The sequence below is a fragment of the Labrus bergylta genome, chromosome 18, assembly GCF_963930695.1.
Source record: "Labrus bergylta chromosome 18, fLabBer1.1, whole genome shotgun sequence".
Classification (NCBI taxonomy): domain Eukaryota; kingdom Metazoa; phylum Chordata; class Actinopteri; order Labriformes; family Labridae; genus Labrus; species Labrus bergylta.
Genome location: NC_089212.1, coordinates 3591644 through 3614551, shown reverse-complemented (window position 1 = coordinate 3614551; position 22908 = coordinate 3591644). Strand labels below are relative to the sequence as shown.

Genomic DNA, 22908 nt, shown 5'->3' with positions numbered 1-22908 from the left:
AAACTGACCAAGATTCAACTGCCATATTATATACACGCAGCTATTTCTCTTAAATAATAATAATTTATCCTTGAAAAATTCAGTTTTACACTCTATTTAATGAACATGAACACACACAGGCTGAAATACACACACATGCACAAACAGGATTCTGTGGACATGCACTAATGGAGAGGTCTCAGAGTGAGGGGGCTGCACACAGCGAGCGCTCCAGAGCAGTTTTTGGGATTCGGGGAAGTCCCTACAGACTGAGCTACTGCCGCCCCAAAATGAGTGCACCGCCCGGGAATTGAACCCGGATCGCAAGAATGGGAATCTTGCATGATACCACTACACCAGCGGCGCATACCACTACTGTGTTCTGTGGTCTGTGTTACTGAACATTTCTAAAAACTGCACAGTGGCTGACCGATTTTCAGAGTCTGGGCAGAAGGTGTTGGGGTTAATTTGTCGTTCCTGTCTACACTTGAATAAGCACATTTCTAGTATTGTAATGAATCAATAAAATGTAAGGTAATGTGGGTTATCATCATTCTGTGAGACTGCTTTTGTTTGATTATGTGTTATTTAAAGGCGCCTTACTGAGCAAGAGCATGCTTCAGTCCCACAACAGTGCTCTTGATGTTTACTCAGAAGAGTGGCATGAAAAAAAGCTGCAGAGAGAGAAAGAAAAAGTGCCTTGTTTTCCAATCTTTTCCTTAGCTGCTATGATTGCAGGGCAGGAAAAACTAAATTGCTGTCTTACAGACTTTCTGTCAGGGCTGACTTACCAGGAAGCAGAAATCTGTTGCCTGCTGTTTTAAAAAAAAAAAATTTAAATACCCTGATTTCGCCATCGTTCACTGATACAAAGTCAAGACAGACGTAGAAAGATTCAAGTATATAATCCACACATGCATCAACATGACAGAAAGCCTCTTTTGAAGCAGCTGGCCTGAAGAACACAGAGCCGATGAACACTCTGGTTTCACAAGAAGTTAGTTTAGTTGTTACATCTCTCCCTCGCTTTTCACCATGACTCAGATTTTACGTCCCTTATCTTGTCGTCTGAGGCACTCTTCTTTGCCTTTAAATCAATTTCTTCCACGGGGATTAATAGAGTACAATTCAATTGAATTGAACGCCAGCTGATGCAGATATGAAGATGCAAAGGCAGTGTGGCATCTCTTTTCACGTATTGAAATGATATATAACGTGCTTATCCTAAATGCCTCTGACAGGATTAACCGCAACGATTTAAGGTTTTCCCCGCGGAGTTCAGTAGCAAAAAAAAAAAGCCCTCCTTTCTAACACACACACACACACACACACTGACAAACACCCTAAGATTGTGCTGTAATTGCCTTGGTCGGTGTTGTGAAAGCTGCAGAACACACAGCGGTAACTCACTGATTCACAAGTGTTATTTATGTTCAGCCGGGTCTGCTGCTAGCTCGGGGCGAGAACTCTACTGTCTCTGTCAGCATTGTGTGTTGTGCTCTGAACAAAAAAAAAAATGGAATAACATGCTCTGCGTTAATGTTGCTGTTGATTTTTTTCCCAGACGACTAACTCTATTTGGGACGAGGACGAATACGTCCTGGGGCGGTGCTGTCACTGCTGGTGGTAAACATGAAGTCTGCCAGTTACATGGTTTTCCTTTTGAAGCCATCTAGTTCATATCTGTCAGCGGGGAGTCCTGTCGTGTGTGTGTGGGGGGGACTGACATTCTCCAGAGAGTTAGAGTTAAAAATAAAACCCATAATTCCATTATATAATAAATAATAATCATGTGTAAGACTGTGTTCATTATGCAAATTTCTCATTACGCCCACTCCAAGTAATGATATTGGCAGTGGAAATGTTAGGCAGCCTACAGCATCAACCTAGAAGCAGCATGCATTGACAATGACATCTACAGGCTCTATGGTTTACACTCACTCCCCCCACATCTGCAGCAAGGTTTCCAGCCTAACTGCCCCACAAATGATCACATATTTTTCCTCAGCAGCTGGTGTCTGCAGGGTGTTTCCCCATGGGGACCAAAAAAATCTGCGTCCACAAAGGACGGGGCCCGCTGTAATCGACGGACGCCGCGGCTCATATCAAAGTGCTTGCCAAGCCGAGATGGCATCGCTCTCCACCCACTGTTTCTGTCCCCAGCCGTGGTTCTGGGCGGGCGTTTGAGCTGCAGCCATGTCTTGATCACAGAGATGTGGTAGATAGTGTGATACGACTAAACTGCTGACACAAGGCTCCTCGGGCAGATGGCACCTTTTGATTCAAGGCCAAAGTGTTTCCTCCAGTGGCAAGGAGCTCAGTTTTGCTGCTATTCATGAAAATTTTATCAACTGAAAAAAAAAAAAAAAAAAAAAAGGTAAAACTCTCTTGCAGAAAAATGGGTTTTAAAGGAAACATTGAAATACCACAGCCTAGTGCACTGTATTCTTACAAAGCTTCAGTTTTTCATCTTTAACATGAAAACTCATCTTTAATTCATTCCCCACAGCAGTGTAACCTTAGACGTGATCCCAATTTACATTTTAAATGACAATCCCTAATGCTCACAAATTAGTCTACTGTATAAAAGAAAGAGAAACCCCCCTCGGGCCTTCACATCAAAAAGACAAACAAGAGTGTATCACACAAAGAGGAAGGAGCAGTGTTGCATCATAGTGGGCTTTGTTTTTACGCCTTTTGTCACATGGAGCCTTGTTAACAAATGTACCATTAAAACAGACAAAATACCTGACTTTGCAAAAAAAAAAACATGTTCAACTCTTTTCATGATATTTTTTAAACTGAATTAAAAAAACTTGAAGTAAACATGAAAATATCTTAAAGTCATTAAGGGCATTCATTGAAAAGAAATGCATGATGCTGATGGTAATAATGATAGCTCCATTTTGCTCATATTTTGCTGATTTTCTTTTTAAACATTGCTGTACATATATAAACAACACAACACACTTTTTTATTTTTTAATTACCGATTTATTTTCCTCAACTGTTTAAAGGTTCTTGTTTAAATGTCACCTACATTTTGTACGTCTTTGTAACATGCTACTGGATGCTTTGAATTTTCCTTGGGATCAATAAAGTATCTATCTATCTATCTATCTATCTATCTATCTATCTATTAAGAAAAATAAGTCAACTAAGCAGGTTCACAAGCCTATGGAAGCAGTGATGCTAGATTATTATTTGCCATTATCCTTGGTTATTAAACTGGACAGTAATTAGATGTTTCTGAGTTGTGGTAACCTGAAGAACAGCTACTCTGTGGTTGTCAGTAACATACTTCTTCCATCTGGCACAGTATGATGCGTGTCAAAACACCAACACTTTTTTTTATTTTTTTCGATTTTTATGTAACGTCCCACACACTCTGGATATTTTGGCATCAGATGGGCTCCCTGCATTGGCACACCTTGGCTAACTGCACCCTGAGAACCTCTTCTGTCTTTATGATTCATCCAGTGTGTGCTGACAGCACTCGGTGTGTGTGGAACTAAAAAGGATGGAGTTTTTACTGCGAGCAGTTTGGGAAGCGACGAACAGAGATGCGGTCAGGCGAGACAAAGTGGCGACAAATAATCCCCAAGACGCCCCTTTCCATCCCAATTTAGACTGCTGGCCTGATTGATGGATACAAGGGAACATACACTGTATATTTAGTACATTTTTATATATCAATACTTGTAACAGAAAAGCTCTCCACTAGTTAAACAATGACATGAGATCTTGCTATAAATCTTTATACTGCTCATGAGTCACGTGCTGGTTGGTTCTTTAATACAGAAATAACTTGAAAGGCAGTAGAATATTCAACACCACACTTTTATTTCTTTGTGACTCTATTTCTAAGATCACTTTCCACGTTCCACTCTACCCCTCTATTTCAGGGGGACTAACATATTTCCCAATTCAGTCAGGACCACTTTGTCAAGAAAAAATACTTATATTTTATATTTGGAGGTGTGACTCTGTTCTGGGATCTCCCTGCCCTTCACAGTGCATACAAGGAGAGCTATAAGATAGGATAATACTGTTTTGATCCCCAGAGGGGAAAATCGGGCATTGCAGCAGCAAGACAGAGGGAGAAGAAAACAAAAAATTCACAGGATAGATAAGATAAATACAGATAGAAACAACAATATTATGTATATACAGAAGAATATAAATAGTTAAACAATACAAGACAATTAGGAATTATGTGTAGTGGATGGCAAGTTAAAGTGACCAGTGATGATATAAAGTGACTTGTGTGATCAAGAAGTTTAGGGTTATGTAAACAGCAATAAAAGAGCAGTATGATATGACGATCTAAAGAATAACAGTGCAGTTATACAAAATTAAATATAAAATAGTATAATATAATATAGTGCAATACGATACAGTATTCTGTTGTATAGAGTGTATTGTGTAGAATATAATATAATAATAATAATATCATATAATAATAATAATTTAATATACAGCATATATCAATCGTAAATAATATTAATATTAATAAAGTGGTCTGGCATGATGGGGGTGATGTTAACACAGACTGTATGTCCCACTGCTGTTGTACAGTCTGATGGCTGTGGGGACAAAGGAGCGCCTGAAGCACTCAGTTTTGAACCTGGGGATGAGGTGATGGCTAAAGGAGCTGCTCATCTGCCACAGCTCGTCATGGAGAGGGTGGGAGGAGTTATCCAAGATGGCAACGACTTTGTCCTTTATCCTCCTCTCAGCCGCAGCCTCCAAGCTGTCTAGTTCCAGTCCCACCATGGAGGGGGCCTTCTTCAGCTTCTTCGCCACCCCACCAGCACACCACAGCAAAGAAGAGTGTGCTGGCCACCACAGACTGGTAGAAGGCAGGGAGAGAAGCAGCACAAACCCAGAAAGAGCAGGAATCAATGACAACAGCATGACACTGATTAAGTCAGAACAGCATAAAAGAGGAGGAGCTGGGGTGGAGGAGGGCTGCAAATGCCAAAGGCCAAAAAGGATGCTTTGAAGCAAATCAGCTGGCCATGAGTTGATGAGGCTTTCTTGAAATCAACTGTTACCAAAAACTCTGGCATGAGAGTGTGACTCTGTGGCCTGCCTTTTGGTTAATTAAGGGGCAAGCATGAGTTCTGAATCTGAAAGAAGCAGCAGAAAAGTTGAGACCTGTTTCACCAAGACTGCTCTGCATGAGTGAAACACACATTTCCATGCAGTCATAATGATAGATAAAGGAAATGATTCAGACTCACCTCCTGCCAGTGTAAAGGTTAAGCTAAAGTCACTCAGTACTCAATGCTCCATCAAATGCAGAGCTTTCAGTGTCCTGCCTGGAAGAAAAATAGACGCAGACACACAACACTTCAATGCATGAATGCACACACACACACGCACACACACACACACAGCTCAGGGCACCAAGTTCCTTCCTCACTTCCTCACTTGCTGACCTCTGAGAGACAGCTTATGATAAATGTCTTTTCCATCTAATAAAGAGAGGTATTTTTTTTTCAACCTCCCAAGTCACACAAACACGAGCACACAGGCCACTACTTCAACTTAAAACCACTTCTGTGCCTTCAATATATTTCTCTGTAAGAGCTGCCCTGATGTCAGAGCAGGATGTTCTTCATGTGATCCAAAGTTTCTTCTGAAGTTGACAAAAGTTTATTTTGTTCCACACGTAAATTGGCTTCCAAGTCCTGAAGAAAATAACTGACTCAGCTAAATGCTCCACTTTGCTCACCAGCTTATCGATAACTCTGTCTGTCTGCTGTTTGGGTGCTGAGCAGGTAGTGGACCGTGAAAAACAACAGCAGTCTGCTTTGAGAGGAGAGACAGACAGACGGCGAAATCAAACCAAACAACAACAACAAAAGCAAAAACAAGAATAGGGCCAAGGTTTAAGAGTCATGGTTCGATACAGTATTTCATAATCATGTGTATCCATTGCAAAAGATAAATACAGCGAATAATATTTGTTTTAATACATGTTCAAAACCAATACATTAGAATTCAACAGTATGAAAAGCACAGAAGCTGTTTTGAAGAGTGATCTCAAAGGAGAGTTTCAACCAAGCAGCAATCTCCAGTGGAAGAGCACACTCTTCTGAGGTTTGTCAAGTGTCTGCTTGAGATTGGCTGCAGAAGCACAGGAAGTCACATACACACCCATTCAAAAAAGACAGGTTTTACAGCAAATTAACATGTTTACAGCCTGCTTCAAAAAACAAAACTGGCTTGATTATCTCATGCCTTTATCGGCTTAAAACCCGCCTCAGCTCCAGCTCTTTGCCTGTTGACTGAAAGTTAGAGTGAGACAGCATTTCCAGCATGGCGACTACCATTCCAAAGCCCACTGCAGTCACAGACGGTTGACGACACTCCGGCCTCGCCATTAATATTTACAGTCAATGGTTTGAAGCCTGAGCTGCAACACGATCTTGAGAGAGAGTCAGAGTGAATAAAGACAGGAGGCAATGCTGTTTAGAACAAAGTAGTAAAGCGGGGATATAAAACATCATTGTCTGATACCTTAATGGGAGTGATATTTTAGAGAAGAAATAAACAAGCCAACATTTTCATAAACCCTGCAGGAAGGTGCATGATTTTTGTTTGAATGCCTCTGACACATTGCTTCATCCTGCATGCTGTCCTCTTTTTGCTCTGCACACTGTCAAAGCTACAGCATTTTACACATCCACGACACAACACAACACTCTCACTCACAAGTTGTCTAACAGCCACACTTTGTCATGCATACTCACACAGATGCACAACTAATGCTCGAGTATGTATGAGGAAAGCAATCTAACTTTGTTGATTTTTGCAACCAGCAAAAGTTGTTGGAGGGCTGCACTCAACACTGCCCGAGGTTTAAATCTAGAAACATCCAGAAAACAGCAAAATAAAATACACTTAGGGAGAATCTCTGGTGACAGACACTGCACACATCTGGGTCACAAGTAATGATTGAGGCGGATCATTTTTGTGTTGGTCTACTCGATAATTCTTTCAAGGTAAAAATGACTTGTGCCATTCATAGGCTACAGTAAAACAGTTCCCACAGATCCTTTAAAAGTCTGAAATTTGACACTTTTTATTTCAGATCATTTCATGTCATAAAAAGTCTTAATTTTACTTGTGAGAGGTTTTTGATTTTGGATGGCCCTTTGACCTTGACATGCCTGAATACTCTTCTGTGAAGCTAGCATTCAATGATTTTTTCTTTTTTTGTGGATTTGCTTGTTTCTCCTGACAATTCACAGAATTTACTGCAGCGTATCACGTACTGTATGTGTTCACAAACCCTGAACCGAACAGAGAAGGAAAAGAAGGGTCCACTCCAAAGTGAGGGAAATTTTGCTTCACAGTAAAAAACCACAGGGAACGGGTTGGCAGGGGGCAAACAGCGACTACGAGGCCACTTGAAAGATATGCGAAAATGCTTTTAAGCTTGGGACAATGGGAATCAAAGCCACTGACTCCCACATGTAATCTGACAATCAGTGACGGCACATGAACATGAATTTTGTTTTTTCTATGTAAGGGTTTTAAAAAGGTCTCATAATGTCTTAAATTTTCAAAAGTGTGAAGCGACCCTATGATTAAACTTGATATGCGGTCGGCAATTTTTGTCTGAATCTGCACTGTACACATAGAGTAAGGAGTTTGGTGTTTCATCACTGAAGGTATTGGAAAATGTTCTGTTTTAAAAGTACGTCAGTAGTGCAGATGCTCCATTATCTGACTTCAGACTGAATAGCATGAATGCAGATAGAACAAAAACTGAAGTATTTGGTCTCCTTTTTTCCCCCTCCTGCAGCCATGACAAACAAGCAGCAGACTGCCCAAAGGCATAAGAAGGCATTAAGTCTTTCATTATCCGATTGATTAACCACTGAACGCAGTATTTGTAGTATATACTTCAGAGCTAATGAGGGGAGTCGGGCAAATTCAGAGGCTTTGAAGTGAGGAACCGAAACCCAAGTGGTCGGCTTTCACACCCACTGGCTGATTTAAGCGCATTATCTTCCATGATTGGTCCAACTTTTGCTCACTGCATTGCTGCTTTTAGAGAGAGAGAGAGTGACAGCTGAAAGCAGAAGCTTGATGAAGGAGGGGAATCAGAACAAACAGCAGCATGGAGACACTGACAGGACAGAGGACTAATAAAGGATATGTTGCTCCCCTCACATGCTGCATGAATCATGATGACCTTGTCTCTGTAGACACGATCGAAGCACTTTGGATCTACATTGTGTCAGATCAGGCCTTGGGTGATAGTTTGGAGCTATGTGTTAGAGAAGTCCCCATTTCACACATTTCTCTAGGCAGTATGAAAACTCCATGTGTATATTTGAAGTTTCAGATAAATCCCTTTAACACAAGCACAAACTCTGAGTGGGGTCCATGTGAGAACCCAAATATCTGAATCTGTTCGACTCGACTTTAGTCTGCCTTATGTCTGAAAGCCCAATTGTAAAAAGCCTGTGAAAAGTCTGGGTGAGCTGACAAGAGCAGAGAATTGGATCATTAACCTCCAGTAAGTGGGCGGGGTTCAGGGCGGCTCTGGTTTTATTTTTTTGACTGGGGGGCTCATCAGAGGAACTGACTTATAAAAGGGAGGCATAAAGTCTGTTTACACACAAACACACACAAATGAAGAGCGTTTCTTAACCCCCTCTGTCTCCACTAATCATGTAATCTGTGTTTTTATTTTTTACTTACTCCAGCCTCAGACACGACAAATCGCCCTCAAAGTTCAGGATTTTTGAGGGGGCATATCTGACACTGACAATCTCCTGCTGTGAGGTTCATGTATCAAAGGGAAGTCCTAGAAAATGTCATGACCTGAATGTCTTGAAATATTTTTGAAATTGTCTGGATCTAAAGTTTTCTCTCATGAAGAAATGAGGGCTGACTTGTTCCGATTTGCGTCACCACCATGTTAATATCCTGTCACAACTACTGTCAGTGTTGCAAACTACACCCTAGCGCTGATATGAAAATAATTAAGAAACTAATGAACACAACATGACAATTAACTCTTAGAATCCAGTAAAACTCTCTTGTGGTTACAGAGACAGGAAGCATACGACATGAGAGGATACAGATACTAAAGGATGAAGAAGTGATGAGGTGTTGTATGTGTTGAGGCCTAATTGTGCAGTTTGATAATTAGATGGGTGCCGTGTGTCTACAGAAGGAAATTACTCTGTATTTCCTTTTTTTCCAATAAGCCTTGACTCATGCTCGTCATTACTTTGCTCGGGGTTCTAATCAAATACGCATTGCCATTCAAGCGAGGGAATTATTTCACAAGTTACGATAACTGGTTGAAAAATGTTGTTTGGACGGTCAGTTTTTTAAGGTAAGTGTTTCTAATAGCAAGCAGCAACTGAAAAGCAGAATGTTTAGACTGCTTTGGATTTGTCATCAAAAGTTGAGCATGAATTCTCAAAAAAATGATGGAACTAAAATCATTTTTGACACAGTGCCTGGTGTGTCTTAAGATAATGGTTTCATTGGAAGGAAATTTAGGCTTAAAAAGATTTGACTGACAGCCAACTCTGTTAGTTGTCTATTCCTCATTTAAATCAGCCTTCAACGGTCTGTTCATAACTTCAGGAGCCCTAGGAGACTGAACTGAAGAATTGCCTTTTGTGTGTTTGACTTAAGAACAGGTAAAAAAAGGTTTGGCATTACACTTTCATTCTTTTCATTCATCTGTAAAACATTTCAACACTTCATAGATAGGCTGCTTATTTCTCCCCTTTGTAAAGACAGCTGCACCGGAAACCGCTAACATTTCTAACGTTAGTGTTGGTGTAGTTGAAACCAATTATTTACATTTGAACTGTGAACTCAGCGCCGGAAAAGGTCCACCATTATTTTTGAATTTGCAAGCTATGAATCTCAGGATATGTTAATCAATGGAGGATGCACCAGATCCTTCGTTAGCCTGGAAAAAGGTTGCATATGAAGGAGCCTTCAAAACAGACAAGCCTTTGAAGTGCTGCTGACAGACAAACTGCTAAAACTGCTTTGAAAGGATGGGCTATTAAACTTTTGGCAATGTCTCAGTTATTGAGTTATTGTTCACCTTTAAGAGGACCATTATAACTTCTCAAACTGACACGATAATATGTTACCTGTACCAACGATTGCAAGCAGTTCTAAATGGCATGCCATGGAATAAATAACTTGCACTACTGTGGATTCAAAATAAATTACAATAAATTATGCATCCAGGGCTTTCTATTGCTTTTCTCCGGTTGTACTGAACTTGTACAGAACTGTGACCTGAACAGTCAGGGACTTGTGTGTACCTTTGAAGCAGTATCCTCCGCTGTTGAATAATTAAGCTGATGCGGCTTCGACAATGGAAGTGCAAAAAACTGCTGTTCCTCAAGTGTCCCCTTGAGGCTGACTCCAAAAGACCTGAAAGTGCCTTAAAAACCCCAATGTAAAAATGTCTAAATACAGCAGAAATTAACATATTTACAGCCTGGTAAAAAAATATTTTTGTCTGAATAGCTCATGTCGATATCCACAAACACCAGAAGGGAGGTGATGTATTCATTTAACTCATCCGTTTTGATTTGATGAAGGAGAAGAGTTATTCATAGTAAGGGCTGTGGCTGATCTCACTGATGGGCAGGTGCATTGGCCCGCTGCAGATCCAGCTCCTTGCCTGTTACTCGACTAACCAAAAGTTAGTTTGCGACTGTTGTAGTTTGAATGGTTGAATCTTAACAGAAACACACAATCTGGACAGCAACAGGCACAAACCAATAGTTATCTAACCTCTGAATTTAGCCAAGTCATAAGGTCATGTTCTGATACACGTACACACATACCCACACACTCTTTCCTGGTAATAGACCAGTTGTCTGGCCAAGAAACTTCTAGGAAATGGTCTTTATATAGCACACATGTTGTAACTGCCCAGTGTGATGATTGCCCATAACGGGATGATTGGGATGTTATAAAAGAACTGCTCCAAGAGAAATAAACAGATCCTCGATTCACAAGCCATAGTCTCTGTCTGATTGTTCAAGAGCATTTACTCTTCTACATAATGGCGCTGCGAGCACACTAGGGAGAATGACCGGACACCTGTGCATCCAGGGCGGGAGTGACACTGCACAGTGGCCACAACAAAAGGTAGGAGCTTTATCTTACCAAAATGTATATGTGCAGTCTGATTCCATGCCTTGGATGAAGTAATAGGTGTCTAAAAATTCTCCAAAAATAACCAACATTGTATGGTAAAAATTGTAACAGAACATTGGCTTTGAATCTAAGGTCCACTCACACATCCAATCTCTCTCCTCGCTGGGGCAGCTTGACCCCAGAGTCAGAAGTTACAATATGGCTAGCACCATTGATATAGACCATAAAAGTCCACAGAAACTAATGGGTGACATCACTGAGACTTTGTTCTTGTATATACAGTCTATGGTGTTACATAACTGTATGTTGTGTAAATATGTGTAAACAAGACAAAACTTTGTTTTACCTTGGGTGTTTTTACTTTAAAGCCAACATGTCATATTTATATAGAATGTTTCTTTATTCCTTCAAATGTTTTCTCCAGTCTGAGGTCTGGACATTTACATCTGACTGGTTGAAAAATAACTGAAATTTGGGTCATGCATTTTCATGAAGGAGTTGGTGGTGGATCCTGAGGCAATACCAGTTCAGAACCACTGTTAGAGTATCTAAAGTGACCTATTTAATGTGTTGTCAAAGTGATGTGCCATTTGCACTTTTGTTCCGTACTGTATGTCCAAAGAACAACCTGCTGGAAACTCATGGACCAATTTTCTCTCTATATAAACCAACAGAATGTCATGATAATGTTTTGTTTTTAAGGACGAATTAAATGTACTTTTATGATGCTGAATACACAGTGTCTTTCTTACCAGTCCTACCTAAATGAATCATACATGTCTTGAATCCATGTTCTTCATATCTGTTTATTTATGTTGATCCAACAAGAGGCTTGTAGGCTCACAGGACTGTTTTTGGTTCAATACACCCTGATGTGGTGTGGGATACACTTGGCTCTGAATTCAGCTCTGAACCAGTATTTGTACAAAATCTTCTTTAGGAGTGGGTTTACTTGACTGTATGTTGGCATCAGACATGAGACACACTTGCCTACTCCTGTACTGCAGACCGTGCAAGAACTGGGAAAATGCTCAGTATCTAACAAGAATGTAGCAAGTGGACAAACTAAATAAAATACAAGCATAGAGTTATAGAGTGGAGCAGGAAAAACCCTGAGTGTTGTGGCAAGGGCATTACCTCATGGTATATTCCAAGAGGAAAAACAACATTTCTGTTATTGGCAGTGTTATCATTGTCGAGTAGATTGCTATTATTCTGTGGTATGTTGTTCCAATTCACAGCCTTCACCTGATGTCACATACTAATGGAACGTCCACCTGGCCTGCGAGAAAGGGTTTATACAGCTGCACTCAATGGAGAATTCCAACCCATGTATTTAAACCAGCTTTATTTTTTATTTAAAACGAAAGAAAGTTGTTACTCAATTGGATGCACTAACCATCAAGGGTTGCCCAGGTTGTACTAATTCCATCTGTGACAGAAAACACAGAGGGAAGGTGATAGTGATTTATGCTATTAGATTAGCTACCATTTCTTAGCTAATTAGTTAGTTTAGTTTAATCGTTTATTTGAATCAGGGACAGTGTACAAAAAACCCCATTAGTCTTAGAAGAGAAGAGAAGCTTTGTACCAGATTTAGCTAGCTAGCTAATTTCCATCTGTTGTCCCTGGTGCTCACCTATGCTTTGATGATGTATTTCTTGCCCTTCACTTACCCAACGGCAGCATTATTGACCTAGCAACAACAACAAAAATATAGCTGTGCATACTTTTGAAGGATTGCACACTTGACTGCAGTATTAGGGCTTGGATTCTCCACTTATTATATGTATGTTGAAATAGTGTCAGGAGTGCTCTTTAAGGGGTCACAAATTCCCAAAACTTGCAGTTCATCGTAATATCTTGGTCTTTCTGCGGTTGTCAGTTGATGTCAACCTGCAGTTTTAAGAAAGAGATGATAAATTAACAAGCCAGTGCTGCATCCTTTGAGTGTTCAATGGTAGCTGTCACTTCGCTCAGCTTTTTATCTCCTCCAGCTCCTGGGCCAGTACAAGACTGAAAACTCTGGATTTGTGAAGGAAAACTTTAACATCCCACAAGATTTTAAAGTTGTATTGTGTAATGACAGTAGTGAGTCGTTTGACACCACAGTCACAGATGTTTTTTCTGACGACGGGCCCATTAATGTTGGATAATAATGTGTTTCGTGCTGCAAGTGCCTTCCACTTCTGTATGATGCATGTTGTCTTGTTATAATAGCTGCACTTATTGTACAAATTTGTCACCCTGCATAAGGATCCCAGTGAAGAGCCCAACTTGTAAACATGAATCATTAACGCTGCAAAATTTTCCAACCATAGATGGGAGTCTTACCAGTGTGAGCACTTACTAACAGGCTGGCTTTCCACACACCCACAGTGATGCACACACACACACACACACACACACACACACACACACACACACACACACACACACACACACACACACACACACACACACACACTGAGTCTGAGCACCCTGAGAAACAGTCGAATGTTTTAATGTGCGATCGCTGTGAAAATGAAGCCCAAAAGTGTCTCTCATCAAACATTTACGTTTCCAGGATCGGATGAGCAGCAGTGAGCGTCTTCCCCCCAATGTGACGGATCGTGTCTTTCCTTGACACTGCAACATGGCAAATTTTTTGACACATTGGTTTTTTGTCTTCTGTGTTATTGCGGAATTAAAAGCTCTATTGAGCAGAAAGGGAAGCCACTTGTAGGGGACTTAATTATGTATATTTGATGGAAACGGATACTGCAGCGGTGGTGAAACATAAAACTTGGCCATCAATGTCAATATTTGAAAGGAAAGTGATAATAAAAGGCTTGACGATCAGCAAACTCAACTCTGCGGCAAACGACTGTCCTTCGCTAACATTCATATTGACCCGTAAAGGGCACCATATAAGAAGAGGTAGACTATTTGCATATAGATTATAGCTTGAAATATGTCACGGCTGCGCGGCGTAATGTGATCGTCAAATGCTTTGCTTCATCTGAAAAAAAAAAAGAATTCTCTGATCTGGTGCCATGGCTGTTATTTGCCAGACTCTTCATTTCTGAACATTGTTTCTATTTTAACACTTCTTTCTATCTCTCTCTCTCTCTCTCTCCCCAGATTTCACTCTGCTGGAATAATTGAGGTATTTGGGTCATGCTGTCAATAGAATAGCATCCCTCTGTCATGTAAGGACTCCCCCGAGGAACGTCATTAACAAAAAATAAAAGATGATCAGCCTACAGCGAGGTCTTCATTGATTTGCCCACGAGGGACACTCAGCGTGATAAATGAAGAAATATTACACTGCTAAATTGCAATTTTGCCTGAGCGACAGCCATTTCAGAGGCATGATAAAACCATTTAAGAGTTTTTATTTTAAGCTAAACTATGTCATAAAAAGATCCCAGCTGTAGCAGCTCAGTAAATCACCGAAATACAAAGATGTATCCATCATCTTTCAAGCTTTTTATTTCACCAGAGAGTCAGGCGCAGCCGGGGAAACACAAAGTAACTCCTCCTGCCACATTCATCACTGGCAGAAGAAGCTCAGCGTTTACACACACACACACACACACACACACACACACACACACACACACACACACACACACACACACACACACACAAGTCTCCCAGCCATGTCTGCTGGTGTAATAATGGAGGATCACTGGAGATTTGCAAATAACATCTAAATATATAACAAGTGGGCCAAAAGAAGAAGAATAACTTTGTCACGTGGCTCTGAACTCACTCAGCAGAGAAAGGGAAGGCCTGAGGTGGAGGAGAGCCGTTATCACATTTATCACATCTCCATCTTTAGCTCACGTGTGTAATATAACTGTGATGGCTGGGGTTAACCGGACGATGGCTGATGATGTCACCTGAGGCTGATGGGATGAAGGAGGTGATGAAACTGTGAAGGCATGGTGGTGATGGGGAGGTGGAGGGTTGCTTGTAACGATGGCATGAATGAACTATGTGGGAGAGGAAGCCATTTTTAAAAAGAGACAGCTGCAATGTGATAGGCTAAAAATGAGGGAGTGGAGCAGTGCTATTGGATAGATGTGACCAGGTGACGATTACAAGAAGTAATGAGTGAGCATGTGTGGAGGAGTGATTTGACATGTTATGAGAATAAACAATAAAACGAGTGTGCAAAATATAATCTTCCTGTCTGAACTTTCGCTAGAGCTACATAATTAGCATTCACACACATACTCTGCCATCGAACTTGGGCAACTTAGCTTGAATGTCTTGCCCAAGGACACATCAGACATGTTGTTGTAGGAGCTGGGGGTCGAACCCCTGACCTCCTGGTTGAGAGACGATGACTCTACCAACTCAGCCACAGCCGCCCGTACAATCATGTACTTACAACATACTGGATGTACAAGTTTGCACATTTGTGTCCGTCTCGCTTGCCATAAATTCTTCTTCTCTCTGCTCCTTTTCATCCAAAATTTGAGATTTGATGTGTGTTTTTAGTTTGTTTGGTCAATGGATAAAATAAACAGAATTTATCTGATATTGCTTTCTAAAGTTATTTGTAATACTTGATTGACTGATTTTAAATATGTTTGAATGACATGTCATCTGTAAAATGTTTTACCTCAAACTATTGACATGCTTTAATGAACAGGACTAGCATGTGTGATGTGAAAACAAGAGAAACATGCAGTTAGATCGGTGTGGATTTTAGCTTAACATAATGCAAACACAATTTTATATTCCAAACAAAACCTTGGGATCTTAGTTTCAGTTTAAATTGTTCCATAAAAATTTTCCACTTACTATTCCCTGCAGAGAGGACTACTCTTGTAGATTTATCTCAAGGACTTATCAAACTTACTGTAGAGTGGTTATGCTGGCATTTACTTAACCGATCACAAGCACATTCACACACCACTGACGCAGCAGCGGGAGCAATTTTGGGGTTCAGTACTTTTGCCCAAGGGCAATTAGAGTAGGGACTGCAGGAGCTGAAATTGAATGAATTTCAGCTTCATGTATGTCCATCCCAAATATAATTTGTAACCTTTAAGACTTGTTTTTTTTTCTTATTCTACAGCTCTATGGATCACATTCATCTAAGTTAAGAACAGCATCAGTTCAATTTTTTTATTTGTTTCACCATTATACACCATTATTGTCCATAGAAAATTAAATTCGACCCTCAGAATGTGTGTTTTGCTGCAGGGTTTTTTTCCCCTCCTCCTGTGAGTCTCAAGCTCCCATTGTTTTCAGAAGCACTAATTCAGTTTACAGGGAAAGAAGGAGCGGCAGATTATATGCCATTTTTTAAACCAAGCTTTAGAAAGTGATAACCCATTTGATGTGGCTATTCTTTTATAATCTGCAATCACTTTTAATAATGCAAAAGGACTGGTGCACACTGATTCAGGGAACGGAAAAGGGCAAACCCATAGGTTCAGTTTATTTTATGCAGCCATTGTGGTCTACGTAAGAAGCTGGAGTTAATAAATCTTTTGCAAAAGGACAACAGGCAGTGCTTGCATATTTTATCAGCACTTGGGGCTTGTATGAGCACAATAAAGCAGTTCACACTGGGTTAGGATTTAATCATAACACATGTGGATGTGCCGCTCTGGTGCTGCTACAGCACTTAGAAATCCATCAGGAGTGAGATATTTTTTTCTCATTCATTACACAATGTTCTGGCTTATTCTCACACTGCGTGTTTAAATAGAGCACTGGTTTACAGACTACTGTTTTTCAAGCATTAATCTGCAATGACTCATTATCTTATGACCAAAGTGTCTCCATAAATGATAACCTCATTTGGCTTAATAAGGAATGACACCCAAGTACATTACTAGTTTATTTTTCAGGACTGGGGATCAGGGGCAAGATGTGGCTCTGCATTTTTATGTATTAAAAAAGAAAAAAACAGTATTAACTATAATTTAATACTACAATATATATCCATCCATCACAGAGGGGTAGAATAGAATATTTATTCACACAATAAACTGGGCAATCCAGTGTTACATATTAAAGCAGATGATGAGGTCACAGAAATGAACATATTGAACTCAGCAGTTTAAAAGATCAGTGTGTATGCTAAAGCTGTCCACTAAAAGTCGATGACTGGAAACAAAAGCCAAAAAGTATTGACCCACAGCGAACACATCTTTACAAACAGTTTATGAAACTTTGCCCTGAGATTCCAATTCGGTGCGTTTTCAGACACTTTTAATAATAATAATTTATACTTTATTAATCTCGCGAGCGGCTATTTCTGTCTTTTATAAACAGACAGAAACATAAAGGGGGGGGGGGGGGGGGGGGGTGTGTGAGGTAAGCTGCAGCTAGCTTGTTTTTCACGGCTTAGCTAACTTAGCCATAGGTTCAAAGCAAACAATTGAACCATAATTAGACTGTATTAAAGAGCTCATAAGATTCATGGAAACCATCCCACCTTACTGCCAAGTTCCACTTACCCCCAATTCACACATAATCCGTGCCGCGCACTACGTTGTACTTAGCTTCCACTCTAGTCAATCATTGTGTTCACACAGGGCGCGCTGCGGTCCATCTCTGGAGCGTGCCACCAACGGCACTGTGCTCTGCTCCGTTTCAAATACGCAGCGAATCTATTTTCACCGGAGTACGCTGCAGGCACGCATCAAGCTCGACAGAATATGACAGCCTGAACAGGAAGTCAGACAAGGAAAGGCACAGAGCATACGGTCAATTTCAAAATAAAACACAATATACGGACTCGCAATCGCATTTTTCATGACTTTATCAATATTACGTCAAAACAGGAACCGAATTAACAACAATGCATCCTCAGAAAGACATGAAAGATGTTGTTTGCATGTTTTTCTCTTTATTCCCGCGGGATCTTGTAGTTCTCATGTGATGTACACGCCCCCTGCCCCATGAGCAGCTGCACACACATCACAGGAGAATAAAAGATCACACAGGAATAAAGAGAGAAACGTGCAAACAACATGTTACTTTGTCTTTCTGAGGATGATTTGCTGTTCAGTCAGTTTTGACGTAATGGTGATAGAAAATAGGATTTGGAGTCTGTATGATGTGTTTTATTTTGAAATTGACCAGTTTCTCTGTGTGTTTACTTGTTTGAGTTCCTTTCCGGGTATGGGCTTGCGGCGAGCTCGGTTGAAAATATTTGAAATGGAGCAGAGTCGTGCCAATTAAGAACCACGGCGCTTGTTGTGGAAACAGGAGCATGGAATGGAAAGAAAAGAAAGTGCAGCATTTTTTTCATCCAAAGGGGAACAAAGTGGAGTCTACAGCTATGCCCATTAAGAAAAAGAAAATCCTGACGTGATTAAAAGGAAAGCTGGTGATGCTACCAATGTCAACATCTTAGCTTAGTGTGATGGCATTCTAACATTAACCAAACAGCTGAGGGGAGTTGGAATATCATGTGTCATGCTTGTTACTTATTAGCAAACCAAAATAGTTGGCAGCCAAGCTGAAAGATAAGCAATCAAAAACATTATTTAAGTTTATGGACAGAAGATTTAACATCTATAGAGCACCACAGGCATGAGTCCTAAAACCCTGAAGTAAGTTAGCATTTGAGCACCATGGGGTCTAACGTCTAAAAGTCAACGAGGATTTTGAATGGGTTTGTGGTTAGACGCCCGAAATAAGGTCTGTGGTTAACACAAGCTGAAGAGATGTTAGTGTTTTGTTAGACCACATAAACTACGTTAGGTAATACCCCCACTTATGAATTTTGAAGTTTTTAAAAAGGTGGATGCTAACAAGTGGCTAAATGAGACTACAGTGGTTGTCGGGGACATTAAACGTCATCACGCTGGACACAGAGGGCGAGAACAATCTCACTAGTCTGAGATGTCTCCTGTAGGTTTAACCTTTAGGTTAAGGTGAATATTATGTTAGTAAACTATTTATTAAACTATGTGGATTAGTTTATCGGAGATCGTCTGAAGCATAACGCTAGTGATGTCACGATCATCGGACTGTGGTGTAGTTAGCTTTAGCATAACGTTATCTTTTTACTTCTGTCAGCCGTATTAACTCTTCAAACATCATAAAAATGGTGTTCATCTGTAAAGATTATCCTGCTGAACAAAACGCCTATGCTTCAGAAACGTGTGTTTGCCACAGAGATTATTTTCTGCAATGATCCAAAATCCAATGAAAAAAATCTCATTAGACCCCATGGAGATGCTAATTCAGGGTTGGCCTACAAAAATATGTCATATGGTTTGTTTTTTTATTGATATGGCTAATGGTTGACATATCTTAGCAACAAGATATGGTGGCCTGTAGGCCTACAATATACTGACAATTCCATCCAGACATACTGCTGTACTATTTCTGTCTTAATGATGACTGAGTTCAAGGATTAACCCCATTGCTCCCAACGATGCTACAAGAGAACTGATTTCTCTGATTTCTACTATACACTCATTAGTTAGGAAAGACAAAAACAGCAAGTCAAGATAATGTGATTACCCACAACTTTCAAAATTTCCGACGATCATTGTAGTATAGAATAGAACAATCATTAAAACATGAGCTACAGCTGACAAATACAATTTAATGTTAATCATGTCTTTGGGAATGAGCAGTAGCACTGCAGCTAACAAGTAGCAAAGCAATTATCTGTAACACAAGCAAGAAGCATGGTGGTATACAGAGTACAGTTAGCTATATGTGGTGCAGAGGAGGTTGTTAGTAGCTCTCGTCAATAGGAAGGATCAGGTGAGGACACCAACTGTGTTTTCACATGACACTTAGTTTACATCAGTGTTGTTGCTGAAATAATCAGCCATCACATAACATACTGCACTGATATGTCATAGATCATCCAATAACATTCTCCTCACTCCTTTCAACTAATTATTAAGTCATTTACTTCACAGTTCTCTTTGAGAGTAGGCTGAAGTTTCTCCAGTACCGCCTCCAGTTTAAGTTGGAGGTGTAGCTGTGAAAAATGATTTTCTAACCACCTGCTCTGCTTTAATTTTCCAGACTTCTGTAAGGAAGGTGACATGTGTGCAGAAGAAAAGTTTGTGTCCAGTTAATTATGACATGTTTATATAACAAGCTAGTATTTTAGAGTAGAAATGGAGCAGAGAAATGAATTGAAAATAATTGAAAATAGTATCAAAATCCTCAAGATCAAACATTTAGAACCCAAAAGTACAAATGCTCCTGGATCTACTAGGTTCAAAAGGATGTTACTGCTTTGTCCATTTCGACACGGAATCTTTTAAATGATTTCATAACGTTCCCTATTGATCAGCACTTTAAAACACAATAGAAAGTCTTTCATAACTTTCCATCCATGTAAGACATTGTATTAAATTGTAGGTTGCTGTCAGCTATATGGAGTAAAATGCTTACATAGCTGCTAGCTAGAAGCTAATGGCTTATGAGGACTATCAGGGTTAACACGTTTGTCGCATTGCAATCAAGGTCCAAAATGAATGCAATGTTTTTAAATCCCATTCGTCAAGTGCCTTTTGGTCCATTTCAGCGCACCACAGTGAAGTCACTGTTGCATCTTCCTGCTGAACCCCAGTGATGGATAAACAAATTATTGGCTCATTTCAACGCTGTGACGGCTCAGTTGACAAGTTAAAAGTATTTTGCACCTCGTGTCAACAGAATTAAAATATCACAGAGTACTTCGAGTTCACGCTTCCAGCTATAAACTAAAAAAAAAAATGCAGTTAATCAGACGGATGTCAGGGAAACAGCATCACTGAAGCTGAAGCCAGCAAGCACTGTTTTGAAGTGTGCAGATCGCCACAAACCTGTGTGTGAAACTAAATCCAAGAAGTTAAATATAGGGCGCTTGCTAAATCGGTGGAAAATGACTACAGGCCAGTCAACATTATAGAAGGCTAAGGGACATCCTCAGGTTGGCATGTTGTTACAAGTTAAATAACATAATCAGGAACAATAGTTTAAAGCATACAGAACCTATAAGAAATGGTCAAAACAACTAAACTGGAACTCTTGAAAAGTGCAAGTGCTGTTGCATTAATGTGGGATCACTTGATTTCAGTGAGTCATTTTTTTAGCATGCACTCCTGCAGATTTCTTTGTGTGTAACAGTGTTAACCTTCCAAAAAGTAAAAATAAACACTGTTTTTCACAGAATAAGCACTTTGAAGCTGCCTCCTGCCTCTAAGCAATGGTTTCAGACTACACTGGTATAGCAATGCAGCTCTTATTCAAATAGTAAAGAGTAAAGATCATTAGGTAGAGATCTTTGCATTAATTTGATTCACCAATCCAGACACTGGTCAGAGGTGCTGCACATGGGTCAATTGGACTTAACTCGAGTTGCAGCCTGAGCATGAAGCTAAAGAAAATTGTTTCTTTGTGTGTATAGTTAATACAGAAGGAAAGTAAGAACTTCAAAAAAAGTAAGAATGAGTTAGAGCACAAAAAGTAGAAGAGAAAAGTTGGACCGATTTTTAATTCAGTTTCTTATGAATCAAATAAGACGGATGGGACATTGGCCAGTGCCAGCTTTGAATGTAAATGTCCTGCGTTGGAGATTGCAACACACAGAAACACAAGCAGCATTCAAATCAACTGCTAAGTATATGAGGCAGCACCGACACAGCCACACAGGAGCAGTGGCGTCCATGAGTATGAGCAGAGGGAACAAAAGTCGAACAGGTAACTGGAAATCAGGACACACAGGGCCCCACTGACAGATCTGATAGATTTATTTTTGACGGAGAGACACTACAGTGGATAGAGTTGGAAATCAGGGGGAGAGAGAGAGAGAGGAATGACATGAGGGAAAGGAGCCAAAGGCTGGATTAGAACATGGGCCGCCCGCTTGGAAGACTACAGCCTCCGTACATGGGGCGCGTGCACTAACCCCTGCACCACCAACGCCCCAGATAGCAGATTTTAAATTAGTGTGATGGCACATGCAAACACAGAGCAAATTCCACCTTGTTCCCTTCTGCAGATTGTATCACCAACAAGTTTACAGCCTGGTTAAAAAAATGAAAAATGGCTCATGTCGGCACAAGCTGTACATTTTTTGATTACTTGATATAATGTAGACATTGTTTTGGTATCATTAGTAATTAAGACCCTTCCATTACTCCATTCAAAGCCTTTACTTAGCCTGTCACAAGTCTTCACATGTGCACGGCAAAAATAATTGAATAGAAACCAATAATGCACTTACTGGACTGACAGAGACAACACAAGGCTATCTACTCATCTCTCTGCTTAGCGTTTGGCTCAGACCTGCCTCACCGCGATGAACCACAGGCAATCCAATTTCATCTGTATCTGCCACAGCTGCATGCTCGGATTTCTCATGCTTCCACTGAACAGGTAATCTGTCAGGTTGACCTGCCATGTAATAGGCTGTTCATGCTATATGCTACACTGAAGATCCACCACCAGTGTTCATGTTCCATCAGAGAAAAAAAAAGCTCTTGAAAATGACTGATCATTATGCTGCATGAAGTCACAGTTATTGTTTCAGTGCTGCGCTTTGTGATCCACTCGTTCAGTGTCACATAAAGAGACGGGTCTGAATGGAAAGAGATGAGATGTGGAGGAGGTCACAGGATTGCACTTCTCCTTTTTTATTGAAGAATATATATATATAGCCACAACATGAAAAAAAAGCAATGTAAGAATGCAAAGAAAAGCAGAGGAGGTGTTTTAGCATCATGACATGAGCTTGTATCATAAATCCGGGTGATCTGGATGAGCCAAAGTAAATGTTTCTCTTGGC

The 22908-nt window shown here is 40.3% G+C and overlaps 1 non-coding gene across 1 annotated transcript; it reads right to left on the bottom strand.

Moving 5' to 3' along the window:
• Positions 1-274: 274 nt before the first annotated feature.
• Positions 275-345, bottom strand: trnag-ccc (transfer RNA glycine (anticodon CCC)). The gene has a single exon. It is a non-coding gene; the product is annotated as a tRNA-Gly (tRNA).
• Positions 346-22908: the final 22563 nt, after the last annotated feature.